This window comes from Xyrauchen texanus, chromosome 9 (genome assembly GCF_025860055.1).
Source record: "Xyrauchen texanus isolate HMW12.3.18 chromosome 9, RBS_HiC_50CHRs, whole genome shotgun sequence".
In the NCBI taxonomy this organism is placed as follows: Eukaryota; Metazoa; Chordata; class Actinopteri; order Cypriniformes; family Catostomidae; genus Xyrauchen; species Xyrauchen texanus.
In genome coordinates this window covers 29863474-29881976 of record NC_068284.1, presented here as the reverse complement: position 1 = coordinate 29881976, position 18503 = coordinate 29863474, and positions in this window count along the sequence as shown.

The following is an 18503-nucleotide window of genomic DNA, read 5'->3' as shown; positions in this document are numbered from 1 at the left end:
CTGGCCAGTGTCTGACTCACCCTTATGCCTCTGTCATCAATAACCAACAGACAGGCAGATTCCCTTTTCATACGCATTGCAAATTGCATCAGTTGTGGGTCAAGAATGCAGTCTTTGTGTCATATGGAGCAAAAGATTAATCTAAGTGTTAATTTAGAGGTCAAGTCGAACTATTACCAATCAATTTCTTTGTCTACTCGTGTAAATTACTCTGTGTTTGTAAGCATACGACAGCTCATTGTGTAACTTCAAATGAATGTCTTCATAAACATTGCAGATATTCTGGAAATACAGGTGAAACTCGAAAAATTAGAATATCGTGCAAAAGTTCATTAATTTCAGTAATTCAACTTAAAAGGTGAAACTAATATATTATATAGACTCATTACAAGCAAAGTAAGATATTTCAAGCCTTTATTTGATATAATTTTGATGATTATGGCTTACAGCTTATGAAAACCCCAAATTCAGAATCTCAGAAAATTAGAATATTGTGAAAAGGTTCAGTATTGTAGGCTCAAAGTGTCACACTCTAATCAGCTAAACACCTGCAAAGGGTTCCTGAGCCTTTAAATGGTCTCTCAGTCTGGTTCAGTTGAATTCACAATCATGGGGAAGACTGCTGACCCGACAGTTGTGCAGAAAACCATCATTGACACCCTCCACAAGGAGGGAAAGCCTCAAAAGGTAATTGCAAAAGAAGTTGGATGTTCTCAAAGTGCTGTATCAAAGCACATTAATAGAAAGTTAAGTGGAAGGGAAAAGTGTGGAAGAAAAAGGTGCACAAGCAGCAGGGATGACCGTAGCCTGGAGAGGATTGTCAGGAAAAGGCCATTCAAATGTGTGGGGAGCTTCACAAGGAGTGGACTGAGGCTGGAGTTACTGCATCAAGAGCCACCACACACAGACGGGTCCTGGACATGGGCTTCAAATGTCAAACGTCTTACCTGGGCTAAAGAAAAAAAGAACTGGTCTGTTGCTCAGTGGTCCAAAGTCCTCTTTTCTGATGAGAGCAAATTTTGCATCTCATTTGGAAACCAAGGTCCCAGAGTCTGGAGGAAGAATGGAGAGGCACACAATCCAAGATGCTTGAAGTCCAGTGTGAAGTTTCCACAGTCTGTGTTGGTTTGGGGAGCCATGTCATCGGCTGGTGTTGGTCCACTGTGCTTTATTAAGTCCAGAGTCAACGCAGCCGTCTACCGGGACATTTTAGAGCACTTCATGCTTCCTTCAGCAGACAAGCTTTATGGAGATGCTGACTTCATTTTCCAGCAGGACTTGGCACCTGCCCACACTGCCAAAAGTACCAAAACCTGGTTCAATGACCATGGTATTACTGTGCTTGATTGGCCAGCAAACTCGCCTGACCTGAACCCCATAGAGAATCTATGGGGCATTGCTAAGAGAAAGATGAGAGACATGAGACCAAACAATGCAGAAGAGCTGAAGGCCGCTATTGAAGCATCTTGGTCTTCCATAACACCTCAGCAGTGCCACAGGCTGATAGCATCCATGCCACGCCGCATTGAGGCAGTAATTAATGCAAAAGGGGCCCAAACCAAGTACTGAGTACATATGCATGATTATACTTTTCAGAGGGCCGACATTTCCGTATTTAAAATCCTTTTTTTTATTGATTTCATGTAATATTCTAATTTTCTGAGATTCTGAATTTGGGGTTTTCATAAGCTGTAAGCCATAATCATCAAAATTATATCAAATAAAGGCTTGAAATATCTTACTTTGCTTGTAATGAGTCTATATAATATATTAGTTTCACCTTTTAAGTTGAATTACTGAAATTAATGAACTTTTGCACGATATTCTAATTTTTCGAGTTTCACCTGTACTAATGATATTTACATTTATGCATTTGGCAGACGCTTTTATCCAAAGCGACTTACAGTGCACTTATTACAGGGACAATCCCCCTGGAGCAACCTGGAGTTAAGTGCCTTGCTCAAGGGCCCAACAGTGGCAACTTGGTGGTGCTGGGGCTTGAACCCCCAACCTTCTGGTCAATATCCCTGAGCCTCAACCTCTGAGCCACCACTGCTCCAGTATTTTGACTGGTTCTAAAGACCTGAAAAGTGTTTTTGCAGAGGACTTTAGGAAACTAGGACTATAGGTAAGTTGAGACATCACTTGGAGTAGCACCATTCTTTTGACATCAACGTGACATTGAAATTGACACCAAGTGAATCCAGACATTACAGTAATTGATATAAAGCAACGTGGTAAGCGGACTGTAGAAAATGGACATTTACTCATTTTAATCTCACTATAATAATCTTTTTTTTTTTTCTTCTTCTTCTTTGTTTTTTTCTTCCAATAAATCATGATTTAAGGCATTGTACGTTTTTTATTAAAGGAATATTCTGGGTTCAATACAAGTTAATTTTAATCAACAGCATTTGTGGCATAATATTGATTAACAAAAATATTTCAAGTCATCCCTAAAAAAAAAAAGAAGCAAAAATCAAGGTTACAGTGATGCACTTACAATGGAAGAGAATGTCATTTTAGGGGTTTTATGGTATGTTGACATTACATTGTCATGGCAATGAAGTTAGTAAGCGATTTTATCTTATTTTGAAGAAAGGGAGGGGCATGACATAATTACTTTTTGTGGAAATCAATATCATGCCACAAATGCCGTCGATTGAGCTTAATTACTGAACCCGGAATATTCCTTTATTATAAGTATGAAAAACTGTTTTTATTAAGCATTTACAACATGTAAGTTAAAATACTTACTACTGTATTTGCCAAGTATTGCATGAAAGTCGCCCTTTTATTAATGATGTTAGAATGACTTACTAGTCAGTAATTAACTCCTTAAACCCTTAATAGTGAATATTAATGTAAGTATTACCATTAAGCTTAATAATAGTGTTTAAGAAACCTGTAGTGCTTGCAGTTAACAGGTAAGACATTTGGGACTCACAATAGTGTCGATTAGAACATTTACTCTTTATTGGTGGTTGGCTGGTTATTGGTTCTCTATAATATAAATTAACAGTATTTACTAATAAAATCACAAATGGAAACCAGAAAAAAGGTCATAAACATAAATCATACCAGGAAAAAAAAAAAAACCCATATCCATCTATTCAACAAACCCTTTCCTTCCTATTCCACTGCGACAACTATGATGTAGTTAACTATTTTGTTAACAAAAAACAAAGGATTTAGAACAATCATCGAGGAGATATAATTATAAAGGTAAAACACACAATTAAAAAAACATCAAATCAATTAAAGACCACACCCCTTACATAAAAAGAACTTTAAGAGGGAAATGTAACAGCTTTTATGCTACTTAATCTGATCTGAAGTACTTGAATTAATGCATAGTTTGTCAGAGCTCCTATTTTGTATGCAAGAGGCCTGCAGGTGGAGCAACAGCACTAGTTTAAGACCTGTCTATAGGTAACAATACATCCTATGGCAGACTATATTAGTGTATATAATCTCTGTATGACCATACTCAAGACTGCCTGAGCAAAGTTTTGGTCATTGTGTGTGCAGCTGGCATTAGGATTCTCAGAGAAAAGAAGACAGTCAAAACTTAAAAGCCAACTAATGGAGAAAGTCTCTGGCATTGTATGTGGGATTAGGATTATATGAAGTAAAATCACTGTGTGGTCTCTTATCCCATATTGATCAATAATTATAATCTCTAATGATTCAATATTAACTGACCTGGCCTGGAATTCTACTTTTTTATGTGCAAGAAGAATACAACTGATGCATAAAAGACTGATTGCAAACCTGCTAAAATATTGATGGCCAAATGTTATCACAGACCACGCGTTTATGATTGCATAGCACTTGACTCTCTGTTTATGCTTAGATCAGTATATTTGAGAGCCATTTACATTTTAAATCTGTTGACCTACAGTACCTGCTTCACATCTATCTTCATACAGTATCTGTTATCATAGACAAATGACAACAGTAATTGTTATATACAAGGAGTTAACCAAATATTCAATATTGGGAAGACCTTTGAAAAACCTAAATAAATTAACCACTAACACTATTGGTTGTTTCTAATTGCACAGTTACAATTACATTTCCACATTTCTGTTCACAAACCATTAGTTATTCAGTTTGTTAACAGATGTGTTACTATCACATTTTATAATTTTTTCTAAATCTAATTATCTAATCCCTTGTAAGAGATGCTGAGGTTTGGTGTAAAAGCCATTGTGTCCGGTGAACCAAGGATGCTTTATTTCATAGCCAGGAATCAGCACTTCTTTAGCTCATACAGCAACAGACTGCTGTGAATTATTTAACTTTCAATTACTGGGCAAACAATAGATTTCCTTTGAGCAATGCTCAGCCATGTGTGCAGCCCTTATGTCAACAAACGGCCTAATTACCTAATATGATTTCCTCTCGTATTTCTCTCTTTCTTCCCCTTATTTTCACACACAAAAGATGGGGGACAGAGTGCAAAAGACATTTGGCCAGAAGTGTTTACAATTTAAACCTGGAAGTTGTCATTGTTGCCAGTGGTTGGTCTTGCTCCATGACCCCGTGTCAGGTCAAACTGCTCTCTGGCTCAAATCTTGCTGCCTCTTAAACACCACAGAGATGCCAACAGCTCGTTCACACTGTCTGCGCTACACCTTCACACAGATTGTGTCAACAATCCAGCACACTAAGAACAGTTGATATTTGAGATTTTTACATGTGAATTCAATAAGATATTAACCACCATCCTCAAAATGTTTATATTTTATACAATAAAAGGGAGAAAGCATGCTGGTTCCTCACACCTGCCGTTAATCCCGTATCATGGCAGACAACACTGTTTGAAAGCTATTTTCACAACATAGCTAGTGATGTGTGGAATGACTCAATGTGTTGCTATGGAAATTATTAAGCTTATAATTATCTTCTAAGCACTGATTGATTTCAAATACCTTTTTTTTTTTTTAAACCAGACCAATTCCAAGTCATGCACAATGCAAACTGTGACATTAAACATTAAAGCTATTTTGAAAGTGTGTAATTTCTGTGTAACAAAATGCAATAGCAAATAATTGTTTATTTCAAACAGGTTTCCCAAACACTCTCCCGTCTCCCATTGGTTGATGAACAGATAGTCCTGCTCAATGTTGCAATGTCAGGCTGTTCAATATGCAAAGGATGTATTACGCTGGCAAAATAAAGAGGTTTGCTTTGTGAGTATATGAGCCATAAATCAGATGTGTTTCAGGGGAACACTTTTGCACACAGCTTGAAGGTTGCCAGTGAGTCCTTGGGGATTTCCCAAGGGTATGGTCCGTGACTCCAGCGGGCTGCCAATTTAACACAAGTGTAAATAAACAATACTTTCCTGCTTATATACACAGACACACACACACACACACACACACACACACCAAACACCACACACACTGCTGGAGTCAGTTGAAGTCTGTGACAGTTGAAGTTACTCTTGTGCAATAAGGAATTCCACAAACTTCTGTGCCAACAAAGGCAGCATTATGCTGAAAAGGACCTAAGGTTATTATGGTTTTGCATTTGCAAATTTGTTTTAATTGAAATACTATTTTCAAATTTACTTTGGAAAAAATTTGTTTAGTTTTAGTAAGTTTCAGCTATGATTTTTATAGTTTCCCTTTATTAATATACAGCATTGTGTGTAATTAAATTACAAAGTAATTAGTTACTGTAATAGAATTACTTTTTTAGTTTAAAAAAAATAGTGTAATGCGTTACATTTTCAATTATTGTAATCAGATTACAGATACTGTCTTTCAATTAATTTGATTACTTTTCAGTACATTCTAGGGTTATGCTTATTTCTAATATATTATTTAAGTAGAATACATGAATTATGGCCTCATGACGAGTCATTGTGAAGGAGAAATGTGAGGTGCTGCTGAGAAACAATGAACAAGAAAGAAATACAGACATTATTTTGAATTTGTTGAGCGGAAAAGTGTTTTAGAAATAACTTATTAAAATAAAAAAGTATTTAGTAATGTGATTACTTTTCCAATTACGTAATTAGAAAAGTAATCTGATTACAATTTTATATAAATACTTATTACTTTGTAGGGGATTACTATTTTAGTTACTTACCCAACACTGTTGTATACAATATTTACTTTCATCTTACTCTGAACCAAATACTATACTATACTAAGCACTATACTGTCATTTTGTACATTTGATCATTTGCCACTTGCCATAATTTATTTATCTGAAATGTTTCAGTTTGCATTTTTAGTAATTATAGCTTAGGAATCAGTTAAGTAACCAGCAAAACATTGCTAGAGTTAAGATTTATGATTGAAGTAAGCAAAACCTTTGAGGATATAAGCTGCAGTATCAGTTACCTTACTGTCAACTTATGTCATAACAGGTAGGCCTACTCAACAAACATAAAAATTATTATGTATTTTTGGTGATTATTATTTACTGTCCCCGCCTTTCGCCCAATGTTAGCTGGGATAGGCTCCAGCCCCCCGTGACCCTGTACACAGGATAAGCGGTTGACAATGGATGGATGGATGGATTATTTACTGTAAACATTTTCAACCACTGTTTTTAGTTTTGTTTCACCTTTCTGTTTAGTTTTTGTAAATAATTTTATTTCAGTTAATAAAAAGGTTTTAAATCAAAGGTTTACATTTTAGTTTCTGTTTAAGTATATATAATAACCCTGATGTGCACAGAGAGGGTCAGATGGGCTGCAGTCAGTCATAGATAAGGTGATAGTCAGATCCTTAGAGAGAGTCTGCACCACATAGACTTGTGGCCCCATTCTTTCCTCTCTCAATCTTTATCCAGATGACTGGAAATAAAAATAGCCATTCGGGCACGTGCACTGAATTTCAACTCTCAAAGCTTCCATGCGTTTGCTTCCCAGGATGTATTAGAGGCTGAGTGAGGGTCATTCTTCACCTCTGTGTGAGGTGAGTTCAAACACAACAGAGGCCTTTTATAGGGTTACCATAACATCCAACTCTCATGCGGTCATTACACGATAAATGGTGCACAAAGCTGGACCTGTGCCCTCTGTCCCCGGAGATCTCAGTAACCCTGGGAACATGCAGAGTTGAACTGACTGATTCTGACACAATAGAGCTTTCTCAGTCATTTGCGGGTGAACATTCTATTGCAAACAGCTGCACTAGAGTTTAGTTTTACTTCACACACTCGCTTGCTTTGGTGATTCAGTTCATTCATAATGGTTCATTACTGGTATTCCCAATCTCCATTGTGCACTTGAGCAGGGCTGAATCAAATATTCAGTCCATTTTAACATTAAATGTCTTAACTAATATTTACACACATTAAAAAATAAGCATTTGATTTAATGTACTTAAAATGTGCGTATATTGTCATTCTGCGAAACCATCAAGAGATTTGTCAAGGTTAGGTTTAGCGGTGGGGTAAGGGGAGAGTTAGTGTTGTTGCAGAACAGTGTAACTTTGAACAGTTACAAATACAGTGTATGAATATCGCATGAGAATAATGTGAGACTTTACACAAAATGAGGGTGACCATCTGGCCATCTACTGTAAATGCTTAGAACCATGCATCCGATTACAAAGATTGTCCATAAAAGATAAGTGGAAGGTTTTGCTGACTCAATGGCTTATATAGCCATGAAATATGGTGGGTGTGTTTTAAACAAAGCAGGTAAAAGATAAATGCATCTTTGAAAATGTTCAAGAGGTCAAATATGGGTAGGGTTAACAAATTCTAGACAGGAACATACAAACAACTTGGGTTGACCATTATGTTCCTACTGTATAAATGGTAAGAAATGATTCCCAGGGTCCTACAGATAAATACAGACTCATACTCTCTTTCCTTTGCGTTTATTATACTCCAATTCAAAAGACGAAAATCTCAGCTGTAACCCTAAACCACACACTTCTCCCTCATCCTTTTCTTCTTAATGACTGATTCGTTTAATAATTATAAGCTTTTATTGTGCTATCAACTTGCTTTAAGATATCTGATTTCAATGCTGCTTTTGAAATAGGAGCTGTCTTTCACAGAAACAAATCATATTGGCCCATTACAGACACTAGTAGGATCATGCCCTCCTCATGTTGGACTGAAATTAATACAATGAAAGAAAAGAGCAATATGTGTGCCTCATATGAAAATCTATATTCTAATCTAATCCTTGCACAGAGATTTTATCTGATACCAGAGGTACAGACTTTTATTTGAGATTTCTTTGCTTGGGCCATGGCAAAATAATGATTTCAAAGGATAAAACATAATTTGGAAAAACAGTTTCTAAGACAAGCTTTGTAGGCCAAAAAATTATTGAGGTTAAGTAAATATAGCAGAAAACATTAACTGCTTTCTACATTGAATAAGTTAAAGCGTGAACTTGAACATTTTAAGAAAATTCTACATTCAAATACTCATATATGTATATAAGTTTATATAGCTTAAGTAAATATTTTTATGAATGTTTGTTATTTTTACAATGTGTCATCATGTATTAATCCTAAAGTAGAAAACCTTTAGTAGAAATTACATTTCACTGGGAAATAAAACTAGAATGAAAAGTTTGTGGAAAAATGTTGGTTGGCTTGAAAATGCCTAGTCAGTCAGTCAGTCAGTCAGTCAGTCAGTCAGTCAGTCAGTCAGTCAGTCAGTCAGTCAGTCAGACAGACAGACAGACAGACAGATAGATAGATAGATAGATAGCAATTAGCTAGGTGTTGCTAGCATGTTTAAGCATGTTTCATGCATGTTGCTAGCATGTTTTAGCTAGAGGGAGAGAGAGAGAGAGAGAGAGAGATAGAAAGGAACAGATGGAAAGAGAAAAAGATATATATACAGACAGACAGAAAGATAGATAGACAGACAGATGTAGTTGTATAATGAAAGTTATTCTTTGCTCACCCAAGTTAACAAGCCAACTCTCATGTCTCTAGGACATTCTGATCTGAAGAGATCACACTCAGCCATTTTGAATGGACGTCAGTGGGACTGGTTACTAGGATGCTCTAAATGGTTGCAAGGGCGTGGCTAAGTAGTTTGTATCCCAATTCAGATGAGCCAAGTCCCGCATCTCTATGACATTCTGATCTGGAAATATAATCCGACAAAGTTCTTGCTAATGTTAAGTCACTGGGACTTTTCGGGAAGGTTTTTGCCCCTCGGGGGTGCACCATACCCCCCACCCCTTAAAAAAATCATAGCATAGGTGTCTCAATAGGCCGGTCGATTTGACACCTCATTCACGGGTCTACGCCAAATGGTGAGGGACAAAATAGGAGCCGAAGTTTTGCTAGGCAGTTACCAGGGTGATACTCAAACGGCTCCTTGCTAGCCTGAGTCAAATGGGTCAACCAAGAAGTCTTTACGATGTTCTGGTGCAAAAATATGCATTTTGTTACTCAGTTGCTAGGGTAAGCTTATTTGGTTGTTAGGAAATTGCCAGGGTCATACTCAATAAGCTCCTTGCTAGCCTGAGTTAAATGTGCCAACATGAAAGTCTCTATGATGTTCTGGTGCAGAGATATGTATATTGCTACTTGGTTGCTAGGGTGAGGTCATTTGGATGCTAGGCAGTTGCCAGTGTGATATTAACAAGGCTCCTTGCTAGCCTGAATCAAACAAGTCAACACTGAAATCTGTATGACATTCTAATACAAAGATAACCTACTGAGCCAATTTGAATGGAAGTCAATAGGGTTTGGTTGCTAGGGTGCCCTAAATGGTACCTAAAATTAGTTTTCAGGGTGAGACTTAAAGGCTACTTGCTAGACTGATTCAAAAAAGCCAATATTATATTGGTTTTTCAATACGGTTGCTAGAGTAAGTGCATCTGGTTGCTAGGAAGTTGCAAGGGTGATACAAAAAGGCTGCTTGCTGGCCTGAGTCATACGAGCCAACATTGAAGTCTCTATGACATTCTGATCTGGAGATCCCAATCTAAGCAATTTCGAATGGAAGTCAAAGGGGTTTTTGTAGCTAGGGTGCTCTAAATGGCTGCTAAGGCATGGCTAAGTAGTTTCCAAGTAGATACGTGAAAACAAGTAAAACAAGCCAACTCTCATGTTTATAGGACATTCTGATCCGAAGATATCCCTCTCCGCCATTTTAAACAGAAGTCAATAGGGCTGGTTGCTAGAGTGATCTAAATTGTTGCATGGGCATGACTAGCCATTGACCAGGGTGATTCTTATTGGCTGCTTACCAACCTGACTGAAAAGTCTCTATGACACTCTGCTCTGAAATTATCCTTCTCAGGATATCTATGAGGGTGGTTGCTAGGGTACAATAATTGATTGCTAGGGCATGGCTTCACCATTACCTATGTGATACTTACATTTACATTACATTTACATTTATGCATTTGGCAGACGCTTTTATCCAAAGCGACTTACAGTGTACTTATTACAGGGACAATCCCCCCGGAGCAACCTGGAGTTAACTGCCTTGCTCAAGGGCCCAACAGTGGCATCTTGGTGGTGCTGGGGCTTGAACCCCCAACCTTCTGGTCAGTAACCCTGAGCCTCAACCACTGAGCCACCACTGCCCCATACTTAAAGACTGATTGGTAGCCTGAGTGAAATGAGACCACCCCCATATCTCTACGACATTCTAATTGGGAGATATGATCCCACAAATTTCAGTGTCTTGTCATAGTAGGGGGAAAAAAATGTCATGGGTGAGACCCTTGCTATAGTATGCCTATGGGGCATATTTGGGCTGGTTTTACCCCACAGGAGTATATTTTACCCCCAATCTCATGTAATGGTCAAAAACTGCTCACTAAGCCAAATAAAATGAGAAAATTCTGATCTGGAAATGCACTCAATGGGATTTTTCGTGACGTTTTTTGCCCCCCATGGGTGCACCGTACACCCCCCCCCCCCCCCTTAGAAAAGTCATATCTCAATAGGTCGGTTAATTTGCACCTTATTTGTGGGTCTACGACAAATGGTGCAGGACGAGTTAAGTGCCAAAGTTTTATATAGAAGAAGAAGAAGAAGAAATCTGTGAGATTATAATTTGCCTCGCAAGCACCACTAATAATATTAAGTTTTAATAATTTAATAATCTCAAGCCAACCTAATAATAATAATACGTTTAATTAGTAGATCAGTAGGTTGGCTTTCTCAAGCCAACCTAATAAGTAAATTGTACTTTTAGAAGCTGGTGTTTCCAGCATGCAATTTGCTTAAATAATTAATGAGCTTGCATGATTTCACTGTTTGCAAGTCTATTTACACCGTTTTTGTTTGTTTGCCGTTGTTGTTGTTAATTTTGTTGTTACATTTATTAACTTGTTTTGGGCACTATTGAGTAAATATTTTTACAAAAAATTACCCATTAATGACCAAAATTGTATCTGTTGATTGTCACCGTCATGCTGTTTTTTACACCACGTTTTGTGGTCTGGGTGCGCAGCCTTGTATATTTCAAAATTCAAAACATGACATGCTATGATAAAATGTTTATTTAAGTTTTACTAAGTTTATTCAAGTACCATATTGTATTGTATATCATATTTGTAAATAAATGTTACTGAATTTACTGAAGTTAAATTCACTATTTACTTTAATTTAATATCACTTTTATCAATATTATGTAATAAAGTTAAATAGATTTTACCTTAGTTTTATACCATTTACCAAGATTTACTTAAAAAAACGGCAAAAACTTGCAAAATAAAAAAATAAATAAATCTTACTAAATCTTTTTTCCTTCAGTGCAACTAATCATTATTTGATTTTTATGGAAATTGTTTTGAGATGAAGTTTGAATGACAAACTGTCTACCAAAGTAAATGACAACCTTAGTTCGATGCAACACTGTACAGTATTTACAAGACATTGAATGCTGCTTTGCATAAAACCATTTATTAGGATTATAAGTTAATTATCATTTAGATTACAAAAAAGCTAGTATGATATTTACAGAACCATTTAGATAATTTTAGAGACTTAGAGAAAATTTAAATCACAGTCGATTGCATAACAAAGAAAAAACAAATGTCTATGCTTTTAACTTTTCCTCTTGTCCAAGAAATTGAAATTTTTAGCATCTTAACTGATTATATAAACTGAAAGTCAACCATCAAAACTGCCAGCAAGGTGTGATCAGGTGTCAACACTGTAATCCATTAGTTGTGAAATCACACACTGCATTATGAATTATGGCATATCTTCAAAAAGAAGTGATGAATTGAGCCGCTCGAATAATAAAATTTAAAGGTTCAAAGTTCACATTTCACTAGAAGGTAATCAAGCAACTGCAGCCAATCACAGTGTAGGAATGCTTTTGAATCTAAAAGAGAATCTGCTTTCATTTCAATTTACTGCACCTTTGTACCTAAATAAACTTCAACTAGTTGTTCTAATAGTCAAATCATTAATCTAATCTACATTACGCATTCTACAGTAAGAACAACTGCTTTAATATCAAGTAAAGTTATTCTTTTGAGATGTACCGAACATGCATTGCATGTTTTTCCAGCAGGGGTTTTAGTGTTATAACTTCCCCCTCTTAGACTTTTCTAAAAACTCTGAACTAATATTAATAGCCATGTTATTAAACAGTTACCCATGAATTAGCTCCTTAATATCTCCCCAACATAAACCCCTCTTAAATGTTGGTAGTGTCCTATTTTATGTTTCCTTTCATTAAGAACCAAAAGTTTAGAATTGCAGCCTTGATGAATGAAAAACCAAAGAAAGTTTGAAATATTTCAGCATGCACAATACACATAACATTGAGCAGACTTCAACTCCACCTTTTACATTCCTATGTAGTGAAATTAATGTAAAACCCTGTAGCTTGATCATTGAATTTGCATGTACATAATGTACTGTAACTAAAACCTCTCTCGTGTTCAGTGAGCAATTATAAAATAGATGCTGAAGTTCCTTTTTACCTTAGACAGAGTGCTTTCTCCTTTCCCCTCCCCCCGAATGACAGGGGGAGGTCTGCATCTTGTCCATGGGAGTTTCCCTTTGGCACTAAAACTGTGGGATTCCAGGAATTATGCTCAATTTTGAAACTTAACTGCCATCGTGACAGGTGTGCCCAAGACATAGTATATGGGTAACGGCTCTCTTTGAAACCCATTCTGTGTAAGCCTGACAGGATGTGGAGGGCCTCACAGTCTGAGAAAGTATTCTGTGCAGTCACATTAGAGGTTAAAACAAAAGAAACATGAGACATTTTTTCTAAATGTGTATGGCACATCATTTTTAACATACTGTACAGGCTATATGTGTGACATATACACCAAAATCAATGCCTATAAGGCAGCACCATCTTTGTAGTGTAAAGGCAGCTGTATGGTTAAATAGATGCAAGAACAAAAGACCAATTAAAGGACCATAAATATGCGGAATGAGAATAGCAAATGAACAGGTATGGGGCCAATATGGGACTGCCTAAGGCCCTCTGGTAGTCTAGACCTCTAGACCTTCCTGGACTAGCAAAATAGGTAATAGAAAATGCCTAACCATATGCCACTGAGAGGGACAAAATAAATGTGTGTTAATTCAATGCAAATGTATACACTAATCCCATTGGCTCTTAAGTATGATGAATCCTTGGGTGAGGAGTCAGTCTGAACTTGCATTTAAATACTGGTGATGAAGCAGGCTGCTCAATACTCCTTACTGGCTTTTAGCACTTCACTTTGTATCCCGTCTACTTTGAGAAGGCACTCTATACTACCTCCTCAATGGTCACGCAATTACAATCTGCTGTTTATTGAGATTAACGATATAACTACATATTCAGGATAATAATTTAAGAATCAATCACTGATTTGAATATTGGGAATGATATGACCCCTAAAAGCCTTGATTGAGTGTTATTATCTGAAATAAAAAATTCAGTAAATTATAACATTTGTAACCTTTACACTCTTTCTTCAGTTGACATGCACAGTGCCACTAGATAACAATAAAATAGCCCTAAGAATAACCAGCCCTAAAATGTGAAAACTAAAAGTTAAATACAATTATTATGCTAAAATCTAAAAGAGTCCAAACTAACTGTTTTCACTCTGACAAACAACGAAAACAAAACTAAATCGAAAGGACCAATTGATGATAAAATGGAAATTAAATCTACATTAAAACTATAACAACCTTGGGTTGAGATCCATTGTATATTAATTTGATGGAAACCTTAAAGGAATATTTTGGGTTCAATACATGTTAATCTCAATCAACAGCATTTGTGAAATAATGTTGATTTCCACCAAAGAACACTTACTGTCTGTCCTTTTCTATAAAAAGCAAAAATCGACAATGGAAGTGAAATCAAATTAAATTAATTTACTGAAAAATGAAAAAATAAAAATTACACAAACAAAACAAAAATATAATAATTAAAAAAAAATCATACCAAATCCAAACATTTTACTTTCTCCTTCTTCCATCGGCCCCTTTTGCAGTGACTTAAACATACCAATCTAAATAATAATATTTATTGAAAAAATAAACCATGAGCTCTAGAAAATGTAACACAAATCTCCTAATTTTTAGTTTCAACAAATGGCTTCAACAGCGATCGTCAATGACATTATTTGATGTTCTGTACTTTCAGAATTTGGACATAAACTTTATTACCTCCTGCTAGTGAAATCTCCATAAGTGCAAATGCAAGAACTGATTTTGGACTTTGCGCTGAGTAAAGAGGTGGTATTGAAATGTCTTAGTGCTAATAGCTAATTTTCCTTTGCACCACTTAATTTACATACAATTACCCACAGTTTGCACACATACACCCACAGCAGTGCAAACACCCCCACCCACGGCCAGATTCACTTTGCACTGGCACGAAAATTGCACTTAGAATTAGCGCTCTCACGAAAATTGGATAAGATGTAGCACACTGTCGTAGCAATGCGCATTGCACACTCACGAAAATAAAGCCCTTAATTTTAATATGAGTGGTCATGATTACATATTGCAAAATTACAATTCATGTCTTTAAGAGTTAAACTTTTTTTAATGAGGAAAAATGTACTGAGTGCAACTTTAAAGAAAAGGAGGGACAAGTCAAAATAATTTTTTGTGGTAATCAATATTATACCACAAATGCTGTCGATTGACATTCTTTTTAACACAGAATGTTCCTTTAACTTTCTATAAAACTTTGTTTGCAATCCAACGAGCTTGAGAATATGAAATTAATTTAAAACGACCAAAAGTGATGCAAAAACATGGCAGAGAACCCTGCCACTTTGTTTTGTTTCTGAGGGCCGAAGAAACGTAAATGCAACCCTGATGCTTTCCCTACAATGCTGCATTGCTTGATGAGAAAGCAGAGCTGCAATAAAGTTCAATGGAGAGAATCTGAAATCAAAACAAAGAATGAGTGTGTTGGTTATGTAACTGCGATTATGGGGCATTAGAGTAATCTGCTCCACACTGTTTACAGCAGACGAGCAGCTGGCCTCAATCGCCTGCACACCCATAAGAGAGGAACAGCATTAATGGTGTTACACTGAAAGAGATAAAAACAGATGCAAAGAGCTCTTTTAAACAGACCTTATGCTTACTAGTGCCATGTCACAACACTCACTATATCTTTATAATAACACCGTGGGCACTACTAACTCATAGCATCTCACTAAACATGCCCCTTTGCTATAAACACATGCCTATCCCTACATTTAATGTATACATAATACTGTGTTAACTTCTATTAATATCTCCCCTGAACTCCTACTATTGTGAGCCCCGGATTAGGTCTCTTAGTAATACTGTCTCATCTCATTACTGCCCATGCTCAATGGCAGATGCTATAAGGTTTACAGGTCACTGTCCACACAATATGGCTTTGTCCATGACCCTGTCTGCCCAGACAGAGCCCTTTTTAAACACACACACACACACACACACACACACACACACACACACACACACACACACACACACACACACACACACACACACACACACCTCAGGGTGACTAACAACATGATTTAATGGTCCTAAGGCTAAAGATGAAGGGGGTCTTCCATTTTTGCACAAGCCAACAAAAACTATGACAGCTGTGTTTTATGTGTCTTGCATTTCAGAAAAATGCAATCAGCTGCTTAGATCCAAGACATCTAAAAACAAAACAATTTTAACCTCAGCATGAAACATTTGCAAACACAGTTATAAGGTCCAATTTTAGTGATCCAGCTACTCTATATAGGGTACCTAATGTTCAAACCGTTTATAGTAATCCTAAAGAAAAATAATGGCAGGTAAACAAAGATGGTCTACAACTTGGAACCATATAAGAGAATATAACAATCACATACACATAGACAGTCGTTTGATCACACAAGGCTATCATATGACTTCAGGAGACTCTGAATATTGGGCAAGACCCAAATGGACCACTGTTATGTTGCTTTTTTACATTTTGTATCTTGACAACCCCAATCCTCATTCACTTTTTAAATAAAAGAGTGGCCAGTACATTCTTCAACATTTCTCCTTTTGTGTTCCGTTGAAGAAAGCCTTCGGAATAAATTTCAGGGCAATATGAAAGCTTGCATATTTTGCCTTGAACTAAAGAGAAGCTACAATGATAGAGTCCCACATGTGTTTGAAACAATGATCAAAAAGGGCTGAAGGTGTTTTTAAGTGTGTAACTGTTGGTTGCTGTTCCAGTTGCCATGCAAAATACCTGACCCAGTTTCAGGTTACCATTTGCTGGCAGGAAGGTTAAATCCTCCCAGCCCCACTTCATGTGTCTGGGGGCACTGATAACAGCTGGAAAAAGAAATCCACCTCTTCCAAAAACATGTAACGTCAGTGCGGATGGTGTCTGGAGCCATTTGGATGGCAAAACGAGAACACAGATACTGCAGGCCAGATAAAACAACACTCTGAGAGTAACAATGGGGGAAAACAGTTACACCCCATTAACTCTTACTGCCACAAAGTTCATTTGTTAGAAATGTAAGCTTTTGTTTTTTAAATGTAGCAAAAAGTAGCAATACCAACAGGAACATCATGCACCTATTTATATACAGTACTGTGCAAAAGTTTTAGGCACATGTGAAAAATGTTGCATAGTGAGGATGTCTTCAAAAATAATTAAATATATAGTTTTCATTTATCACTTAATGTCTTACAAAGTCCAGTAAACATAAAAAAAGCTAAATCAATATTTGGTGTGACAACCTCTGCCTCACCAATTCTCCTCGGTACTCCTGGATACAGTTTTTCTTGGTTGTTGTCAGATAGGATGTTCCAAGTTTCTTGGGGAATTTGCCACAGTCTCAATTGCTTCTGTCTCTTTATGTAATCTCAGACTGACTCAATGTTCAGAGGGGGGCTTTGTGGGGGCAATGACATCTGTTGCAGGGCTCCCTGTTCTTCTATTCTAATCTTTTCTATTTGCCGAAGTAATGTTTGGGAGTCTAACATTTATATTTCCTACTGACATACTAAAGCTAAAGATATAAATAACTATCTTAAGACAAAAAACTTTTGTGAAACATCTTATGTGCCTTAGACTTTTGCACATTACTATATGTATATATATATATATATATATATATATATATATATATATATATATATATATATATATATATATATATATATATATATAAATAAAGATTTTATGCTAGCAGTACTTTTTTTTTATATTGAGCAAGGAGACCCAGGTTCAAATCCCGAATATAGATTATTATTTTTTAAATAAACTACAATTATAAACAAAATAATCTACAAAAATACAATTGCAACTGAATAAACAACAGTGATCACCAGGCATTTTCGTTTTATGTAAAAGAACAGTGTTAACATTTAGATCATTTCTGTTTGTGTTCCACAGGGAAAGAGGTTTTGAGCGACATGAGGGTGGGTACTAGGGGAATTTAATTTGAAAACAAATGATCTATGGAAGGTGCGACTGAATTGGATGGCCCAAATTTAGACATGAATTAGTGATTTGTACATAGAGTTTTAGTTAAAAAAAAACCCACTTCAACCCTCAATATTCACGCACCTTAATTATCAATGCTAATTTGTTTTGGAAGAAGCAAAATTCACTTGGCTCAAAAATCTGAAGGGGCACGTGCAGTTTAATGGGCCTGACACTTCTCAATATGAATACCAAAAATCACGTCTTTGTAATGCAATTATTGCTGAGTGACAGCAACAAAAATTTGTCAGCAGTGACTGAGGTACAGTATCAGGTTATCCACAGCCAGACAGATCATGTAAACTGTCAACTGTCTGTGGTAGTAATGAGGAAAGTATGGAGTTTTAAGCCATTAAGCAGGGCTGACCTCAAGGCTAGAGTTCAAAGAGGTTTCTTCTGGCAGCTGTGGGAGTTAAAAGGAGTAAGGTATCAAATGTGAACCAAGCAGTCAAAAAACACGTCTTGGAAAATAACTGCTAATACTTCCTCAAAGCAGTGAAATGCGATATAGAGCAATATACGTCTTAGAAATACTGATGAATAAAGAGAAACTATCAGTGTGGGTGGTGTGCTTTTGGAACAACGTTCTTATT